The sequence below is a fragment of the Hylobates moloch genome, unplaced genomic scaffold, assembly GCF_009828535.3.
Source record: "Hylobates moloch isolate HMO894 unplaced genomic scaffold, HMol_V3 SCAFFOLD_15, whole genome shotgun sequence".
Classification (NCBI taxonomy): Eukaryota; Metazoa; Chordata; class Mammalia; order Primates; family Hylobatidae; genus Hylobates; species Hylobates moloch.
In genome coordinates, this window is record NW_026652290.1 from 75,018,888 (window position 1) to 75,040,593 (window position 21,706).

Below are 21,706 nucleotides of genomic sequence, written 5' to 3' on the forward strand. Positions count from 1 at the left end.
CTTGGCATAAATTTGATTACATCTCTAGACTGTAACTTTTCTGATTGATTACGCTTCTTTTTTATCCATGTAATGTGTTGCCTTTTTTAAAAGAACAAATACTACAATAATGTATGAAGTGGTCAATCCCTAAGACATCAAAGAAAGGCCACATAACCCTACCCTTCTAGTGCTTTGTGTGATTGGGTATCTAAGGGGTTTTCTTCTTCTTTTTTTATTTGTTCGTTTGTTTTTCTGTTGCAAGGCCAATTTATCCATTATTGGAAATGCTAAGCAAGTGGAATTTACTGTTTTGTTAATAAAATATTTCTTAATACAACTGTGGATTTATTAATTTTAAAAATTATATGCGGTACCATTTCCTGCTTAAGTGGGAAAGTAAAGAAGACTGCATTTGAAGGGAAGACCCATCCTTATAGAGGAAGAATGTTGACTCTCTTTTTTCTGGATTTTACTAGTCATTAAACACCTCTGTATTCATACACTTAAAGATATAGCCATTAAATGTACTTTTGTTTACATTTGTTCATCTTGATATGCCAGAAACCATAAACTCATACAGTATTAGTCGAAAACAATATTAAAATACTAATTTCATAAATATGCTTTTTCTCTATAAAAGACAATGGAATCTAAGTTAAGTAAACCTGTGATTAAATTCCAACACTATCACATACTAGTTACTATTTGCCTAATTTCTTTGACTCTCACGTTGTGTTATTTGGGAAAAAAAAAAACAAAACTAAATATATAAAAGAACGTAGTGTTTCTTTCCAGAAAACTATATTTATTTCTCACAAAGCAAATTAGCTTTTTAGAAATCAGATGATTTATCAGAGTAAGTTTTAGTTCAACAGTTGGAAACTGTTTTAAAACCCTGGCACTTGAAAATAATTTTCTGATGAAAATGTATAAGAGTTTGGTCTTTTTTTCTTCAATAGTAAAAAGTCTGAACATGAATGCTTAATTTGTTTTGTTCCTGCAGTGTCTAGATATATTTGTCATTTCTTTATTACTATTAATTCATGATTGTAAAAATGTAACAAACAATCCACATTTTGTTAATGTCTAAATTAAAGGATATATAATTTAGTTTCCCTTAAAAATATGTAGGCACTTCAAAGGCGGTTGCTATATAAAACTTAGTAATCAGACCAAGGATTTTGGGTCTTAACCTATAGAGGGCATAGATGCCCAGGGCCCAGTGATTAGGCATCAGGGGCTGCTAACTTACATATACAATAATAGAGATAAATGTAAATATATATGTAAAAGATATATAGGTATATATAATGGATAGATATATTAATGTAAATATATAATTGTTATTACATATAAATATATAAATCTATATATTTAATATAAATATTTTGATATAAGTATTAAATATTTAATATAAATATTTTAATATAAGTATTACATATTTAACATAAAATAATTATATATATTTATACATAAAATAACTTGGCAAGTATATGTAAATGAGCATTTTCCCGATAAAAGTGTTCATTAGGTTCATCAAATCCTCAAAGGGTTTCAAAGTTTCCCAAATGACTGAGAATCACTAAAACAGACATTAGATATAAACACAACTTTTTTAGAAATAATACTGAAGATGAATGGTTCAGTGAGTAATAAGAAGACCAAGAAATACAAAAATTAGCCAGGAGTGGTGGTAGGCATCTGTGTTCCCAGCTACTCAAGAGGCTGAGACAGGAGAATTGCTTGAACCTGGGAAGTGGAGGTTGCAGTAAGCCAAGATTGCGCCACTGCACTCCAGCCTGGGTGACAGAGCGAGACTCCATCTCAAAAAAAAAAAAAAAAGAAAAAGAAAAGCATCAAAGAGATGGCATGAACTAACTTTAACCATTACAGTATCCATCTCTATAAATAAATGTCCAGTTACACAATTTTTATTGCAATTAATCTTGCTTCATTTTTACAAATTCAATCTTCAATTATTTATTGAGGCCCAATGTATGAAAATCACCCCATTCATCCCACATATGTCTACTCTTCTGAACAACTTAATATTCACTTAAGGGCAAACTTCTCCAAGAATTGGAATCTTTGATTTAGCACCTTTAAGACAGTCAGTGAACATCTAATATGCAGCAAGGGCTAAGCCAACAAAGCATCCATCTTTAAGCATGTAGAGGTCACCAATATTTGAGAGTGGCAGCTAGACTATGAAAAATACCTTACTGACCCCTAAATATGTGGTCACCTTTAAATAAAAAGGAGAAAATAACTTCTTGAGAAACATAGAATATGGAACCATAGTATTCATTCAGTAAAAATAGCAATCAATAAAAGAATTATTGAAGTATTGAATGCTTCTGGTCTGTGAAATTTCAGATGATTACTGATTAGAACAGTGTGCTTTCAGTTAAGTAAAATAATCTTAATAATGATCTGTCACAAGCACAATATTTCGAGCAAAGTCGGTCTAAATACTAGATTTGAAAATTACTAGCTGTGGGACTTCATGCAATCATTCAGTCATACTAAGTTTATTCAGCCATAAAGAGAACGATAAGGAGATAACCTATAGGATTGTGAGGAACAAAAAACATAATGCACTTAAATGCTTTTATAAAGTTCAATATTTTACTAAAAGATAAAAGTAAAAGTTCACCTGTTTAATAGGGTAAAATTAAAGTGTGCTAGGTAGTTACTAAGAGAGTAGAATTATCATAAATTTGTGTATTTTAAATTAAGACTATTGTAGGGGTTTATGTTACTATTTTTCCCAACATAGAAGACACTTTTACAATGTCCCAGACAAAGCATTGTATAGCCATGGCTAAAGGAAGGGTAGCTCCTTTGCAAGTAAATCAATTTCATCATAGGATAATTTTGGTTCCTTATATCTAGCTTTCTGTAACTTCCACTTATTGATTTCTAATTCTCTTTGTGCAAAATAGAATATACCCTTTTTCCACATGACAGCCTTTCCAATACCGTCACCCTCCCCCAAACACTGCCTGGATTTTCTCTGCTCCAATCTGAATATTCTGGTTTATCATGGCCATTACTCAGATTATATAGACTCTAGGCATCTCATAATCTTAGTAACCTTTTCCCGAACCTGTTCACAAAATCTGATACCAAACAACCACAGCATTTGGCAATCAGCCAGAATACAATGGTTTACCTTCCTTGATTTGAACATTTTCTCCCTGATAATGACACTTCAGATTTCATGATTTTTCAAAAGCATATATTACTTGTTTGAATTACATTGAATTAATGATCAACTAAAATTATCAGATTTTTTCCAGGTAAAGTCTCCTTTAACTTGTACCTAGACACTTATTACTTGAATATAAATGTAGTATTTTACATTTAACCATGAGAAATTTCATTGTATTGAACACCGATCAGTTGAGATAAATTTATATCTCGATTTTCTCATATGATGTCCTAATATTCATCACTGGCAAATTTTGCATACATTTACATGAAAATAAGTTCATTAGGAAAGAGTTCTGAGGGAGGCCTCAAAAAGACCTCCCTGCAAACAGTGCTTTTCAACCAGGGGCATTTTTGCCCAGGAGACATTTGGTAATGTTAGGACCCAGTTTTGGTTGTCATGTTTTGGGTGGAGAGACCTATTCGTGTCCACAGGGTAGAGATCAGGGATGCTATTAAACAACGGGAAGTGCACAGGACAGCCCTCCCTTCACCCCAGCAGACAACTGTCCTTTCCAAATGCCAGTAATGCCAAGTTTGATAGGCATAACACATATCCAATGGCGAAGATAATATATATCAAGCTGCTAATAATCTTTGAGTGGGGATTTTCCATCTTATCTACAAAAATCATAAACTCAGTTGCCTTGCAATCAAGACACAAAATGATTTCCTCCTAATTTGTCAGTGAATCTATTGGAAAAGGGAATAGCTTAATTTGTAATGCTGTTTATTACTTATTACCACTTCTTTTAAAAAGTGGCCAAAAACTATATATTTTTAAAAATAACTCTTCTTTTGATTTCAAGCTCATCACTGTAGAATTAAATACATCCTTTGAGTATTACAATTGAAATCAAGGCAAAAGTTGCTTCCTTCATTCTTCTAGTATCACATCTTCCTAAAAAATGTCACAACAACCAGTATAATTTTTATATTCACATTCAAGTTGTCTGGAATGCGATTGGCCTTGACATGGACAGATAAACTTTTAAAAGAAGGGATTTAGAAATCATTTATTCTTTGCCGACCTTGAACGTCAATTCTCACTGGTACCCTATTTTTGGGGACCTGATTTCAAGGGGCTTAGGCATCAGTGTGTGATGTCTGGCTGCTTAGCCCATTCCAGAATCTCTGTTATTTTGTACCATTTTCGGAGGGCCCTGATAATTGACTTTTACTTCCATTATCCAATAAGCTTTCTCAATATCAGAATGCTCTTCAGAGAAGTGATTGTGGGGGAGCACTAGATGGGGAGTGAGGAAATGAGTTAGGGAAATTTAAAAAGCCAATTAACATTGATTATATAATAGGTTACTGCCATGAGGAATACTACTTGGGAATTCTAGGAGACAGCATAAAGCATGCTTCAGAATTATTCCACCTGAAAGCCAAGGAATGGAAATATGTATCCATCGATTTCTATCAGTCTTAGGTAAAGGGCTATTAGGAGGGCAAGAAGGTAAGGATGATAATTAACTTCGAAGTACTTTGTGTGGCATTTCCTACTGACCGGGTAAGCTCGGTGGTTGAGAGAAAGCCCTCAAGAAAAGAGCTGCAAGCGTTTCCAGTTGGAAGCCACTGGGTTATTGTGCTCCAGAATGATGCATGCTAGCATGTATGGGTGAGTCACCTGCAACATTGCTACAGTCTTTGTGTGTGTGACTTTGTACTTACACTAAATACATTCAGTTCTCTGTCTAGTAAAATTGGTTCAACACATTCTTCAAAATAATGTGATTCCATTCTCAGAGAAGTCTCTTTCTCTCCCCTATGGCCCTATGATGATTTCCTTAAAGCCACTAGGGCTGGTTTCTGTTCATCTTGCAATCATTTGCTGCAAAATGATTGCAATAGTCTACGAACTTGTATCCTTTTCTCAGTTTTAATGGGATAATTTATCCCAGTGTGTGTCACATGTAGCAGCTGAAGTTCAAATCCTGGAGAGTATTCTCTCTAAATATAACCTGGCACCCCTCGATGTGTCCTAGCCCTCCTCTGTGGATGGGGAAAATGTGGTCATGGAAATCAGATTCAGCTGTTTTGATTATTCAAAATAACTCATTTTATATGTTCTACTGTCCGCTGTGAAGTTGTCTCAGATGGCTGTCATTGGCTAGGAGGGAATGGCGGTGGAATCTATTTCTTTCATGTCTGTGGAAAAAACTGAGAATGAACCTCTAAGAAGTTTAAGCACTTCTTTACTCCATGTTCCCAGTGGTACGTTTGAATTTTATAGTCAGGAGATGAGGTGGAAGAGGCTGTGCCTTTCGCATTGCTTAGCTTACTCAGGTACACTACATATGGTCTGGGTCTCACCTACAGACACTTGGCCTGTGTCTGTGTGGCTTTCCATTGGATGGTGGAGAGTAGTCCACAAAGATACCCTCTTACCTCTTTACACCCTTCCTGTTTCTCCCTCAACTAATTCTTTTAACCTTATTGTTTTTGCTTCTCCTGTGACTTGGAAATCTTGATCCCCGGTATGGGGTTTAAAGCAAAGCCATTGTGGCTTTTTTGCAGGAGAAGTTTACAAAAACTGAAAATGGAGGAAGAGAGTGGAGACATCCATGAGGTCTTGTACTCTGGATATAGTTTTATTTTTCTCTTTTTCTATTTCTCTTGGTTTATGTATAAAAAAATCCAACACCACACTGTGCGTGTTGTTCTTCTGTCAGCAATCCTTACAAGAAACCTGAACTGTTTGCTTAATTTTGGACCAAATTATAAATTATGCAAAAGAGTTACTATCTTCTCACTGAGCTTGAGTCATGTTATAAAGACACCTCCACTACTTTAGTAGAAGCCATTTTCTCTCACCTCCTCCTTGTTCCGCTGCCTCTCATTCCTGCCTGCAGAAGGCAGAGATGAGGTAGCCATGCTCCTAGGTGCAGATTTAAAATGGGAGCTATCAGAGAGCTCTGAACTCAGCCACCACAGTTACCTTTGATGTCTTTTCATTGATTTCCTCTTAAATCCTATCTCTAAATTTATATTTTTTAGAGTTTCTGCTCTATTTTTAGTATTTCTCTTTTGTCTTTAGCCATATTTACCTCCAGAGCATCTGGCTATTGGATAATACATATTTTCTTTATATTTTTACTAAGTTTTTCTCCCAAAGCTTATAACATATATATTAATTGTCCCAAAAGTTCCCTTCCTTCTCTATTATAAATCCCCCAAGATTTTCTGTCCCTTCCATCATGACCACAGCACTTCATTGTTTCTTGTTAGTGAGAATTAAGTCTATCAATTGAATTTGTTGCCTTTCAAGACTCACGCAAATAATCTACTTTTATTAAAATAAAATGTAAGTAGCTGGAATTTTGACATCTTAGTTCTGTTCCAGTATTATTACTCATTCTGTAAAATCTTATCCATTCCTCTACACAATATCATTTTTTTCCTCTATATGCTTTAATTGTCATCAAATCTCATCATACTTAAATGGTAATGTTACTGAACAAATATTTTACGTGGAGAGACACTCCACTTCTGATAACTTCTGATTTTAAAATGTAATACTCAATTTACACTTGTGACTAAGACTGACTATAATTATTTTTCATGAATACTGAAGCATGTAGTTAAAATTTTCTACGTGGCTTAATAGTTAATGATTACAAGCATTTGTGGAATACTCTATCACTTACAAAGTAATGGCGCAAATAGCATTTCATTCAATTTTAACCACAACTCTCTGTATATGATATTACCAAATAGATTCAGGCATTCAAAGTCCTGATGTTACACACACACACACACACACACACACACACACACACACACACACACGAGTCATGCATTCAACAGGGATATGTTTTGAGAAATGTGTCATTAGGCGATTTCATCATTCTGTATCATAGAGTATATTTACACAACCGAGATGGTATAGCCTACTACACATCTTGGCTATATGGCATAGCCTATTGCTACTAGGCTACAAACCTGTACAGAATGTTACTGTACTGAATACTATAGGCAATGGAAACATAATGGAAAGTATAATTTAAACATATCTAAACAGAAAAGGTACAGTAAAAATCTTATGATACCACCATCCTATATATAATCTGCCATGGACGGAAACATCTCTATACAACACATAACTGTATGTTAAAAATTTAGGAACACAATGGTTTTAGAAATCTTTAAGTGACTTAGAAAGTATTACCAAAAAAACCTAACTAGCCAAATTAACTAGCAAGTTCTCAATTATTTTTATTCGGTGGTTATGACGATATGAACAACATTGTTGTTAACAGAAATCTATAATAATTCAACAAGGTATTTCTAGCTTTATCGTATTACAAATCATTTATTGGAGCAACTGGCAAATAGCATAACTTTTATTTCTTTAAAGGCTACTAATAAACAGAAGAAAACCAAATACTCAGTAATCAGTGAGTAACATGGACCTGTGTCTTAGCTAATGCAAAAGATGTTAAGGAGAGAAGGATGAAGCAAAATAATCTAAACGTAGTTATGCATTTGAGATATGTGTTGGTGGTAATGATATTTCTTGTTACTAGCACTTCCCAATTTATTAGCCTATTTTATTTTTATAATGTTCCTGTGAGGTAGATACAACAGATTTATATCTCCATTTTGTAAATTATAACAGTGAGAGCCAGAAAGGTTAAGAAACCAAATGTAAAGTGACCGCTAGCAGTAAATCAATATTTTATATATTAGGTCATGTCTCTCCTGAAACTAGGGGAACTGTTAGAAGAGATGAAAAATACTTTTAAAACTTCTTCTTTTGTAGATGAGGAAACAGGGGCTTAACGTTAAGAAATTTACTTTAAATTACACTGCCTGTTGGCAGCAAAGGTAGGACTATAGCCTGGTGCCCTGACTCCAATTCCCATATCCTGTCTTCATAGCCAAGAAATATAAACCCTTTAAGCAGAAAAAAAAAAGCCATCATTCCTTGCCCAAACTTGATTTCTTTCCACCTCTCTGATGTAAATCTTGCAGCTGACCTGTGGGTTTATCAGATAAAATTATTACTTTAAAGTTAGTGGCAAAGGGGCAATGTTTAGCACAGGGTGGCTGGTCAATAGATTTTTTTTGAATAAGTGAATCAATACAATTGGCTTGGCATTGGCATTTTAACTAATATTCACATCTTATTTCTCTGATGTAGTTGAGCAACAGATGATTCAAAAATCAATGGGAAAAGATCAGCAAAGGATTTATATTTTGCTGACAGTATTTTCTGGTCTGTTATCTCAACTATGACACTTGCCTTCTACTGTCTTTATCTTACAGGCCTGGAGAAAGAGGTAGCACTTTTCTCAATACTTTTTAATTTTACACCACACATATACACAACATTTTCATTCACTAAACAATTCCTTCGCCTTCTATTTTTGCTTTAACACCTAGCCTAGAACATTCTTTTAAGCCTTGCCACCATCTCTGTGAATTTCATTATTTCTGTAGTAATCCTCTCAACAACCTGGCTTCAGAATTCCTCATCTTGTTGCATCCCAAGGAGCTCCATCTTCGTTCAGTCTCAGTTACTAAGTAATAATTCATATATGCCCCAAAAATTTTAAACAGAAATGCATTATTTTTTAAATCAAAATTCTGAGATCTCCAATAATGACTATACACTTGACCCTTGAACTACATGGGTTTGACCTGCATGGGTCCACTTACATGCAGATTTTTTTCAATAAAAGTTATATGAAATGTACTGCCCTCTCTTGCCTCCCCCTTACCTCCTCTACCTCTTCCACTTCTATTACCCCCGAGACAGCAAGACTAACCCCTCTTCCTCCTCCTCTTTAGCTTACTCAATATGAAGATGACAAGGCTGAAGTGCTTTATGATGAACAGCATGCACTTAGTAAATATATTTTTTCTTATGACTTTCTTAATAACATGTTATTTTCTCTTATTTTGTTATAAGAATACAGTGTGTAATACACATAACAAAATACATGTTATTCAACTGTTTATATTATCAGTAAGGCTTCTGGTCAAGAGTAAGCTATTAATAGTTAAGTTTGGAAGAGTCGAAATCATATGTGGATTTTCAGCTTCTCAGGTGGTTTGTGCACCTACCCCATGTATTGCTCAAGGGCCAACTGTGTATCCTAATTGTCCCTCTTTTCCGTGTGTCACTCCAACTAACCTTGTTTGCCTCAATTATAATATCTTGGGCTGTCTTTCTATCCTATTCCATCATTATATTAATCTCCTCTCATATACACTTGTCCCATTGCCTACACAAAAACTCAAATTGTAGTTAATTGTGTTCCTAAAGCCATTCCAAGAACACTTCTATTTCTTGCCCATTTTGTGGACTGCTATAGTAGAAAGCCCATCTGCAGCTCTGTGGTAAGCTGATCCATCCTCTCTTTCCACTCTCTATCCTAATTCTTAGCATTTTACCAGTCTCTTGAGCTGCATGCATTGACAACTGCCTGTTAGACATCTAATTCCTTAGGTATCTCAATCACAACAAACCGACTTTATTATCTCCAGTTTAAAAACCATATGTAAATAGCATTAATATCCTCCTAAGAACACAGAATGAAAATGAAAGAAACGGCTGGGCACGGTGGCTCAGGCCTGTAATCCCAGCACTTTGGGAGGCCGAGGCGGGCGGATCACGAGGTCAGGAGATCGAGACCATCCTGGCTAATAAGGTGAAACCCCGTCTCTACTAAAAATACAGAAAATTAGCCGGGCGTGGTAGCGGGCGCCTGTAGTCCCAGCTACTCGGGAGGCTGAGGCAGGAGAATGGCGTGAACCTGGGAGGCGGAGCTTGCAGTGAGCCGAGATTGCGCCACTGCACTCCAGCCTGGGTGACAGAGCGAGACTCTGTCTCAAAAAAAAAAAATAAAAAATAAAAAAATAAAGAGAATGAAAGAAACATATTTGAAATTACGCATGGCATCTTAAGGGATTTTTTTTAAAAAATCTCTTTTCCATATGGGATTCAAAAACTTCTCTTTTCCATATAAAATTTATTTTTTTAAAATCTCTCTTTTTTAGGTTTACTACCTCAAATAAGTCTAGTTTTCTACCTGTGCAATATCCTTGGTTAGTTCAGAATGTTATTATTTTTGTCTATACTTTTAATAATAGCCTTAAAACTGCTATCTCTCCTCCACATTGACCATTTTTCTGATCTACCCTTCACACTTCTGATTACAGTATCCTCCTGTTCCAAGGAGTTCAATGGCTCCACATTCTACATTGGAGCTTCCTACCTCTCCTCCTCTCAAACTAAGCCAATTTTCCATGCCCTTGCCTGTCTCTGTAACTTTCCTCATTTTGTTACTTTTTCTAAAAGTAACAATTTTTAAACCAATGTTTCTACCAATAGAACTTATTGTCTTCCATCAAGGCCCACTTTACTATCATCAGTTAAGCTTTCTCTGATCAACCCAGTTATAATTAATGACTCCTTCATTCACACAGATGTTTGCTCAGGCTTCTGGTTATCATGTATTTTATTCTGCTTCGGATGATACTTAGGTGTTGATATGTTTTCTCAATTAGTTATAAGTTCAAATCTCAACTCCCACAGAAAAAATGTATAATTGCAGACATTAGAATCACTTTCTTCTCCTGTGTATTGGTATGACACACTGTTCCCATCCCTTGAATTGCATTTAGAGCAACTTTTATATAGTAATTATTCATAACATAATTAATTATGAATCATTTTGTATTCACATACGGTAGATAAGAACACTGCTTTTTAAAAAAATTCATTTATTCAAATCTTCGTGAGACATCTGTGATGTGCTATGCCCTGAGCTAAGCATTCAATATATAGTTGTGAGCCCACATGGAGTTTACATTTAATGGGAGAAACAAACAGTAATCAAAGAACCACAGGCATAAATCGTGCATTACGATCATTATTTGTGTTACAAACGTTATTTATGTAACAAAATAAATATGAGGATAGGATAAAAGAAGTTACCCTGAAGTGAGATTAGTTAACTGAGCAGTTCAGTTAACTCTGAAGATGAAACTAACCAGGTGAAAGCAGTGGGAAGAGCACTGTAAGCTGAAGCTGTGGGTCAAGAGAAGCCTGGTACATACGAGCAACCAGGTGAAAATCACTGAGGCCGGAGGAGCACAGTTAGCAGGGGAGTCAGGATGGGAAGGAACAGTTTGCAAAAGGAGGCTGGAGTATTAAAAAGGGGCTGGGTAATTTTATCTGCAGGCAACAAAAAGTGCTACTTAAACTATCTTACTGAGGAAACAAAATGATTCACATAGTAGAAAACCTAAAAGCATGATAAGCTGATCCTTCTAAGAATTCTCACCATTCCATAACACATAGATCACTTTCTAGCATTTGGCTAGGTATGGTTTTGTTAGAGGTGATCTGGTTAGAACTCACGTTTTATACCACTGGCAGAGCTGACTTTACTTAATACTTGACAACATTTTCTCCTATCCTAGAGGTCTGTCATAATAGGAAAGAATTGACTCTCTTTGGAATTAAAATCGAAAGTAAATATTTAAGGTAAAAATAATACATACAGCAAAATTATGCCAAAACACACGTTAGTCATACAATATAGTATTGTCCCTCATTAAATCCCACATAACTAATTTTAATTCTATAACAGAAGAAATCACCTTTCCCCTGAGCATCAAATGTTTGTGTTTAAGGACTGTGTTATATGGAAAAACTTGTATATTTTTCTCTGAATGTAAAATAGGTACGTGAAAATTATGACTGAGGAAAAATCGCATTTCTAATGTCCACCTCATGCTCTTTCTAGATCTTCTGATCGCTCAGTGGAACAGAGTTGAATCATCCACATTATTTACATTTTTGTCTCTATTTTTTTGAAAAATTAGTACCTCTAGCTGAAATTATGTTTGTAGGAAATATCTTCATCCTCTATATATTACTAGTCTTTTATAAGTGACCAGCAATGACCTTTGTAGTAACCAAGAACTACATTAAAATCTTAACCAAAGAATACACACATACATGTGCACACACACAGTCAAAACCTTGATATTTGTCATTATGAATATCTGGGATGACTAACTCTTTCTGACTTTTAAAAGGCTATTGCAACAAGGGAAATATTCATATTCCATATGAAAATATTAGAGAAATAATTCAGTGAGAGAGAATAGAAATATATTTTTCCCTGGACCTTCTTGAGGATGCATGTGATGCCAGTAAATGCAGAGACGGCAATAACCGGTACCCGATATAAATTTTCAGTCTCTTGGTGATTACCACTAGCCATTGGGGAAAATCTTGCTCAAACTGGACAATGAATAAACAGCCAAAGACCATTTTAGGTGATACCCTTCTAGTTTGGCACAAATAATAAAAATTATCCCCCTATTATGGTTGAAACTGTATGGTTCACACTGACAATGGCATTATAATGATAAGGCCCAAGAAGATATGGATGGGACAGTCTCCTATGCTGAAAACAAATGTAAATAATACAGGATATCAACAAAGTCAAATATTGGTTTTTGAGGAATATTCATAAAATATGAATAAAATAACATTCATAAAATATTAAAAGAAAACTTGCAGCAGGAGTGGTCAAAGTGAAAGAAGGTTTTGTTCTTGTTGTCTGGGTTTTTTTGTTGTTGTTTTTTGAGACAGGGTCTCTCTTTGTCACCCAGCCTGGTGTACACTGGTGTGATCATGGCTCACTGTAGCCTTGACCTTCCAGGCTCGAGTAGATCCTCCCACTTCTGCCTTCCGAGTAGCTGGGACTACAGGTGTGTGCCACCACACCTGGCTAGTTTTTTAAGACAGTTTTGGTAGACACTGGCTCACCCTATGTTGCCCAGGCTGGTCTTGAAATCCTGGACTCAAGTGATCCTCCTGCCTCACATTCCCAAATTGCTGGAATTACAGGCATAAGCCACCACACCAGGCCAAGAAGATGTTTTAAAAGTCAGGAATTTTTATAAGAGAACACAGAATTACAAATACTACAAAGATTTAAAAGAAGGTGTTATGAAGATGTTAGTTAATAGCTTTGTGATTTCAACTAAGTTTCAAAATTTATTAATAAACATCTCTAGAGAAACACAGCTTACCAAAACTGACTCAAGAAGAACTCTGAATTGCATTAATAAAGATTAAAATTGTTGCATAAATAGGTAGAACATTTCCCAAAGAAAACTACTTGGCCCATATTTTTGCTAAGGAGTACCAACCATTCAAAGAACAAATAATTATAACCTTATATAAACTGTTTCAGAGTAAGACATATGGGAACATTGTAACTTATTTCAGGAAATTAACAAATCCTTGACTAACAAGTACAGTAGTCATAGAAAATTCATAGGCTAATATCACTCATGAAGATATATGTCAAAGTGGTAAATGTTTAATGAACTGACTTCATGTATATAATAAGAGACTAAAATGAATTTATTTCAGAATTCAAGGTTCACTTAACCTTAGAAAAATCCATATTTGTGATTCATCACATTAACATATTAAAAGAAAAAAGAATAAAATTCAACATAGATTCATAATTTTAAAAATAAGGACTTTTTTTTGAGACAGGGTCTCACTCTGTCATTCAGGCTGGAGTGCAGTGGTGAGATCACAGCTCACTGCAGCCTCAGTCTCCCAGGGCTCACATGGTCCTCCTACCTGAGTAGCCAAGACTGCAGGTACTTACCAGCACATCCAGCTAATTTTTCTTTGTATTTTTTGTAGAGATGGAGTCGCACTATGTTGCCCAGGCTGGTCTCAAACTCCCAGGCTCAAGTAAGGCTTAGATCTCCCAACTAAGCCTCCCAAAGTGCTAGAATTGTAGGCCTGAGCCACCACACCTGGCAAAAAATAAGAACTTCTTAATAAACCACAAATAGATTTCCTTAATCTAATAATGACAATCTACCAAAAAGCCATAATATAATAATTGATGGCGAAATGTTGAAGACATTTATTTTAAAATCTGGAACAAAACAAGCCTTATCTAGCCATCATGATAAGGTAAAAAAAAAAAAACAAACAAAAAACACTATGTAAGGATTGACAAAGAGGAAGCAAACTGTCATTATTTGCACATAATGATAATTTGTTATAACTGGTAATAGTTTACCAAGATTCTGAATGTAAGATCAACAAATAGAATTCAACTGTATTTCTATACAACAGTAAAGACATAAAATTAAAAACACTGTTTAAATAGCTTCAAAATGTAAAACAGGATAGATCCAACAAAAGTTAGATTTCTATTAGGCTTTTGCAGGACTTTTGTGGAAAAAATTATAAAACATGTAAAGAACATTATAATGGAACTATAAACAAAATGACAGCCATATGATGTTAATGGACTAGAACCCAATATCACAATTCCATATCATAAAACAATTCTGCCCAAATTGATCTACAAATTGAGTGTAATTTCAATCAAAATCCCGGGTAGTTGGCTGTTGCTACTGATCTTGATAAACTGATTCTAAAATTAACATGGAAGAGCAGAGGGTCAAATATAGCCTAGAGACTCCTGAAAAAAAGAGCAAAGTTGGCTGACATGACTACCAGGTATAAAGCAGCCATATCTGAGACACATGGAATTGGTGCAGCCTTCGATAAGTAGAGCAATGAAATGAAACAATCAAATCCACACAGTTTGAAACAAGACTTATGACAACTGGCAATTGAGATCAGAGGCAAAAGAAAAGAATTTGTTCTTGGACAATTGATTATTCACATGGAAAAATTATGCAACTAGACTTAACCTACTGACAGATATAAAAATCAATTCCATGTGCACTAAAGATTTAAATGTGAAGCCAAAAGGGTGAAACATTTAGAAGATAATATAGTTGTAACTGCTTGATAATTAAGGCTTTCTTTCAAAAAGTGATTCCACATCACAAATTATAAATAAAAAGATTGATAAATTTATTAAATTATAATACCTTCTGTTCATAAAATTTAACAAAATAATTAAAATGTGAATGGATATACCATAGATTAGAGAAAGAAATGTGCAATACATGGGATTGATAAATAATTGATACACATAAAATATTAAAACTTCTAAGTCAATTAAAAAAAAGCTTACATGTGAATAGGCACTTCGCAAAAGAGAGAATAAAAATTCCCAGTAAGCACATGAGAACATTACTTAAGCTAATTAGTAATCAGGGAAATAGAGCTAAGTCTATGTTAAGATACAATTTCATACCTATGAAATTGTATAAAACGCAGACAACAAAATGTGAAAAATTTGATAGTATCAGGGATGGATGAAGACAGATGGGTAACACGGGGTTAACTAAACTTTTAGCCACCTCCAGTGAGAAAGTAAATTGGAACTAACACTTCAAAAACAACTTGGCATTTATTTGGCAAATGTAAAGCTGTATACTCTTTAACAACCCAACAACTCAGTGCCCAGGCATGTATACTCTATGTTGAGGTTAATGTGTATTTGAGAGGAAAGAAACAAAGAAACCAGAAGTGGGGAAGTTGACGTAGAAGAATCCAACAAAGATTGAATAATCGTTAAAAAAAAAAAAAACCAGATAGTTGGTACAAACAAGAAAATGTATTTGATTATAAACCAACACATTACAAGTATTACCATCTCCCCTGTCTGCTCTACAAACATCAATAGGGAGGGAAGGTGCAAGACAGAGTGTCTTACTTAGCATACTAGATGGTCACATTCTGCTGTGCTATATATTGGTAATCCAGCCCGGAGAAACACATGCAGTTTCTAAAACCACAAGCAGAATGGCAAGTTGTAAATGGAATCCGGGAGAGAAACAAATAGGGACTAGTGAGGAATGATAAGAAATTGGGTTGAAAAGGCCATGGGGTGTCAGATTATGCAAAGCATTGCAGGCCATATTAAGTGGTTAAGATTTTATTCTAAATTTAACAAAATAAAATCAATAAATAACCTTAAGAGGTTTGCTGAAACAAGGAGATGGAGTGATGGGAAGAAATGAATGGATTAAACATATGGATTAGAAGTAAAATGTAGATAACTACCTAACGGATTTGATGTAAAAAGTGGTGAGAAAAAGAATAAACCAAAGATGACTTCTGGGCATTTGGCAACTAAGTAAACGGTAGGAGTATTTTTCTTAAAAAAAAAAAAAAAAAATTCTAGAGAAACTTTTTTAAAGCAATAATCTTCAAAACTCAAGAGTTGAATGAGTTGAATTAAAGACAATAAATTCACAAGTTTAAGACAGAAAGGAATTATTCAAATAAGATCTGGATCTAATTACCTAATGCACAGAGTCTCAAACCTAGCAGCTCATTAAAAGCCCCTGGTGAACTCTAAAGACTGCTACTGCTCAGCCCTCATCCCTGGGTCTTGGGTAGGGCCCAGGAATGTTACTTTTCTAATAAGGTAATTTACTAATTAATAATGTGTACATTTATTAACTTATAAAAGCTATCCAGGTGGTTTTAATGGGCACCAAGCGTTGAGACAGATCACAAAAATGTACTTATTCAAATCCTTGCTTCCATGAAGTAGCCTGTCCATGTGCCCCTTAGGCTACACACATAGAATTCCGCTTTGGTTTTTCCTGGTTAATTAGAAGAATCCAGTACCATGTTATGTATGTATTTTAAAACAATTTAAAATCATATTAGTTAAGGCATAATGCATACGGTTAATAGTATCAGTCATAAGCAATAAATGGTTGGCAGTATCAAAATCTTACTTTTTCTATCTCATAGCTCCAGTGATAGTTATTGTGGCCAGATGCCTTTGCTTCTAATTTGGACAGTCTTTTTAATTCATTTCATATATGTGTATCTCAGCACCCCAGCTACAATTACAATGTGAGTTCCTTGAGGGCAACTTTTTAAAAATTTTCAACTTTTATTTTCAATAGAAGTACTACATGTGCAGGTTTGTTTCATTTGTATATTGCACCCAAATAGTGAGCATAGTAGCTAACAGATAGTTTTTCAATGCACAGCCCCCTCCCCTTCTCTCTCCCCTCTAGTAATTTGCAGCGTCTGTTGGTCCTCTGTGTCCAGGTGTTCTCAATGTGTAGCTCCCGCTTACAAGTGAGACTATGTGGTATTTGTTTGTCTGTTCCTGTGTTCTCTTAGGATTGTGATTTCCAGCTTCATCCATGTTGAGGCAAAGGATATGATTTTATTCCTATTCAATACTGAAACTCGGAAGAAATTTGATAAATATTTGACTCGTTGATTTACTGGTACTTTCATGAGGCTAGTTCAACTTCTTTTTAATAAGACTTACTGAGGAGTCATGAAGTACCCTTCATGGCTAAGCACAAAAATAGTATCACTAGTCGGCAAAAGAGAATTTTCATTTTCTATTCTCTTAGCGACTTTATATAGATTTATTTTGCCTTCTCACCTCCTTCCCTTTTCTAAAATATAATAATACAACAACAGTAACAGAAGCAACAGTGAAAGCTTATCCTCTTAATTCAGCTCTGGCTTAAGTCAGAACAGATGGTAAAACTTTTTTAAACCAGGCAATACTTGAGAAGCAATAAATGGAACCTTGCCGCTGCAGTTGCTTTATGCTTGTAGAAGCTAATCCATGCTGAATGGTTAACAAATTCACAAAGTAAAAATGTTGGAATAGTGTTTGTAGTCCCTAAACAGTGTGTGTGTGTGTGTGTGTGTGTGTGTGTGTGTGTTGCTGGTACTAAGAACTCTTTAAGAAATGGCTCAAGGGCACCCCAGTGCACTTAGAAGAATTAAAAAGGCATCAAGCCACGTTTGCCCATGAAAAAAAAAAAAAAGAAACCCACTTTCTACCCTGAGGCAAACAGGATGACTATGGTTAAAAATAAAAGAGAGACACAGAGCTTTCTAAATTGCTCATTCTTACAAACCACCACAAAGAGCTACTTTTCAAGCATTTTGTCATGAGAAATGAGGCTTTTGAGAGCGATAGCTGTGGCCAACTTTCCCATCACTATTTTTTGCTTTTCCTTTATTCTGTTTTATGTTTCTTTAACTCCAGCCATAATTAGTGCAATGTAAAAACCTTGTCTCATAACCTGAAAACCTCCAGAAATCTGCTGATTACGCAGTTTTCAATTTGAGCCGAGCCAAAAGCCTTTCAGAGTTTTATCTGTAACTTTTTCTGCCCTTTGCCATCCAAATCATTTATTTATTTGATTGGATCCTTTTGATTTATTAAAAATGTTGCCACTGGCCTTATGGTTTCTTGGCAAGAATACAAAATGTTGATACAATAATTTAATTCAATCTGGCACAGGGATGAGGAAAAAATCAGATAAAAGAAAAAACCTCTCTTAGACAATGCCTGTAAAGAGAGAATATTTTTATCTTGTATTTTAATATAGGTTCAAGGAAGCCATGTCCAAATCATTTCACTAACATCACCAGAACCTGCTTTACTTTAAGCCCCTGGTAAAGGGGAAATGGGTTTCTTTATAACCTTATAAACCTCAATCACCACAAATAGCAACACAAGAAATGACAAGAAATGTGGTTTAGGTTATCCACATCCTGGTGAGAGTTTCAGAGTGTCACCTGTAAGTATAGAAATAAAGGGTAACCGCTTTGTTTCCATGGGGAAAAATCAATCTCTCTCTCTCTCCCTCTCTCTCTTTCTTCTCTCTCGCTTTCTCCATTAGCCTGGCCGGTTGTTTTTTTCCGGAATATAATCTTTAAGAATGAGGAGGAAAGTATCCAGTATGATGGTTCATGTCTTAAGGATTTACTTCCATAATCTAAGGAGGGGATGTATTTTCTTTGTGTTCTCATCTCCTTCGATTTCTCTCCTCTTTCTGCTTACCAGTTTCCCCTGTGCCCTTTTTCAGTCCCTCACCTCACTTCACTCTAAGTGGCTGAAGGATAGTACAGGGTTTCCAGCTCTTTTTCACTCTTGCTTCAAACCTTGACTGATGTATTGTAAGGCAAAATGGTTCAAACAGAATTGTGGGTGTACGCATTCATTTCATTCAACAAATAACAAGACCCTCTTATGTGTCAGACTCTTTTTAAGCACCTGGATGTGGTGGTGAACATGACAGATTCATTTCCTTTTCTCAAGAAACTTTCATTCTAGAAAGCAAAAAACTTCTAAATTATTCTTGGTTCCTACTGGATCCTTTTGACTCAACAAAAGGAATGGGTCAAAGTTAGAATGAAGTTAAGAAAATAAGTCAAGCTCTGCAAGGAAGGATGCTGACGAGTTTGAGCTGCACTTCCTGCTGAAGCATTGCAGAGAGGTGGCTGCAGGTTAAATTTCTTCCCTCTCTCCCTTCCCCCTCCGTATTTGAAGATTATGTTACCTTTCAGAAACCTTTTCCTTTTAATCTGTTCTTCCTTTTTCATCTTTTCCTGGAGAGAAATTCAAGGCATTATCTACTTTCCACCAGAGGAAAAAATCCTTTTCTCCATGGGATTTCCTGATTGACTTGGTGAATGCTGAGAATGCCTCCCTGGTTTGATATTTCTCCCTTTAGTGATTGAAGAAAACCTCTGATGACAATACTATGCACCTGGGGGTAACACCTAAACTCAACACAGGCCTCCTGTGCTAGTTGTGATCAACTTGAGTGATTTTGAAGAGAAGGAGAAAATGGAAGCTTCAAAACAACTTACATCTTCACGTGCTAGTGATTCTTAAGTAATCACTGCTCTGACCTCACAACCAGGTCATCATGCTGGCCCTGCCCTTCTGCAGGCTGTGAAGTCAGGCAAGGAGCCAAGACATCAGCAGGGCTGCTGAGATAGTCATGCAGTGTGGTCACAGCAATGTTCTGAGCTAACCAAGCAGCAGCAAATACACAGAATCTGTTTGGAAGGGTAATGCTGTGGTCAGGGCTCATACACTCCTCTATAGTATATTGGAGTAACATGAAGCATCCGGGGTTTGCCTTTGTCTGCTAGGTGACAACATTTTCTCATGGGCAAGTAGGCCATTTATGGAAAGAAGTGGTGCCCTAACTTCAAGCAAAGAGAACATCACATACTTGTATAAATGTTTGGTGTGTTTATTACTGTTAGAGGTTGCATACATGAAAACAAGAGACTAGCGTGTTCACCAACAAGATGTAACATAGTGGTGCCTGCCAGGAAGGAGGAAAGAACACAGCAGAATTGAAAAAAACGCCCCACCCTAAACATGGCTGGAAGATTTAGTGTATGGTACTTCTTGGTAATGTAAACCACTGGGTTTAATCTTTTACTAGAAGAGTGAACATACACTTATTCCAAACTCCAGTGCCCTTTCATAGTTGTGTTACAAATTGCAAATAGCTGCATGATGTGGTTTGGCTTTGTGTCCCCACGCAAATCTCATCTCAAATTGTAATCCCTATGTGTCTAGTGAGAGACCTGGTGGGGGGTGATTTGATCGTGAGGAGGGGCTTCTCTCTTGCTGTTCTCATGATAGTGAGTGAGTCTTAGGAGATCTGATGGTTTAAAAGTAAAGCACTTCCCCCCTCTCTTGCTCTCTCTCCTGCCACCATGTAAGATGTACCTCGGTTCCACTTCGCCTTCTGCCATGATTGTAGGTTTCCTGAGGCCTCCTCAGCCATGCAGAACTGTGAGTCAATTAAGCCTATTTTCTTCATATATTACCCAGTCTCAGGTAGTTCTTTATAGCAGTGTAAGAACAGACTAATACTGTCCATATTGCCATATACTTTATGATAGTCATTGTTGATACACAATGAATTTTGTATTGATACACAATGAATTGTAAAATAATTTTTGTCATACACTTAGACTTTCTCTAATATTTTTATACCATTACAGATTGCTGTTCAATCACTTCAGACGTTTATTTTTTACTAAATTATTTACTTAAGATTAATGTATAAGAGTAGAAGTGCTAAAGATGAAAATCATCAATGTTCTTTAATGTTTTTCATTCTGTTTAAAAAATTGTATCAATTTATAATTTCACAAACAGTAAATGAATGGACACCCTCACAATGACTGTCATCATTGAGTACTAAATGTATAAAGCTTTTAATGCTGTCTCATATCATAGTTCATAATGCAATTGTAAGTTGCTAGCCTGAATGCACTCTTCCATTGTACAATTCCTCTTTGATGAGATCACCCTGTTTTAATTGTTACCACTGTTTTATCAATAAAGTCTAATATTGCCAATCTTTTGAAACTCATAAGATACTTAGACATACTCACTTAAAATAGATACTACATTATAGTTAATCTTGAGGCAATTTGAAATACAAGTACTGTAAAATCAAACCTTTTCTCAATCATCTAGGAGATGTAATATGCTTCTGTATTTCAGCCAGTTCCTAAAATATGTTTTGAAATCTGTGTTATAATGTCTGAATTACCGTTTTGAAACCAGGAATTCTGTGTTCTTCTTTCTAACTTAGTGCTTATTTCCTAGGGAAGTAGATGACTTTGTGTGAATAATTTTATGTGTCAATCTGACTGGCCATAGGGTGCTGTGATTAAACATTATTTCTGGGTGTGTCCCTGAGGGTACTTCCAGATGAGATTATCATTTGAATCCACATATTCGTTAAAATGGATTTCTGTCTCCAATAT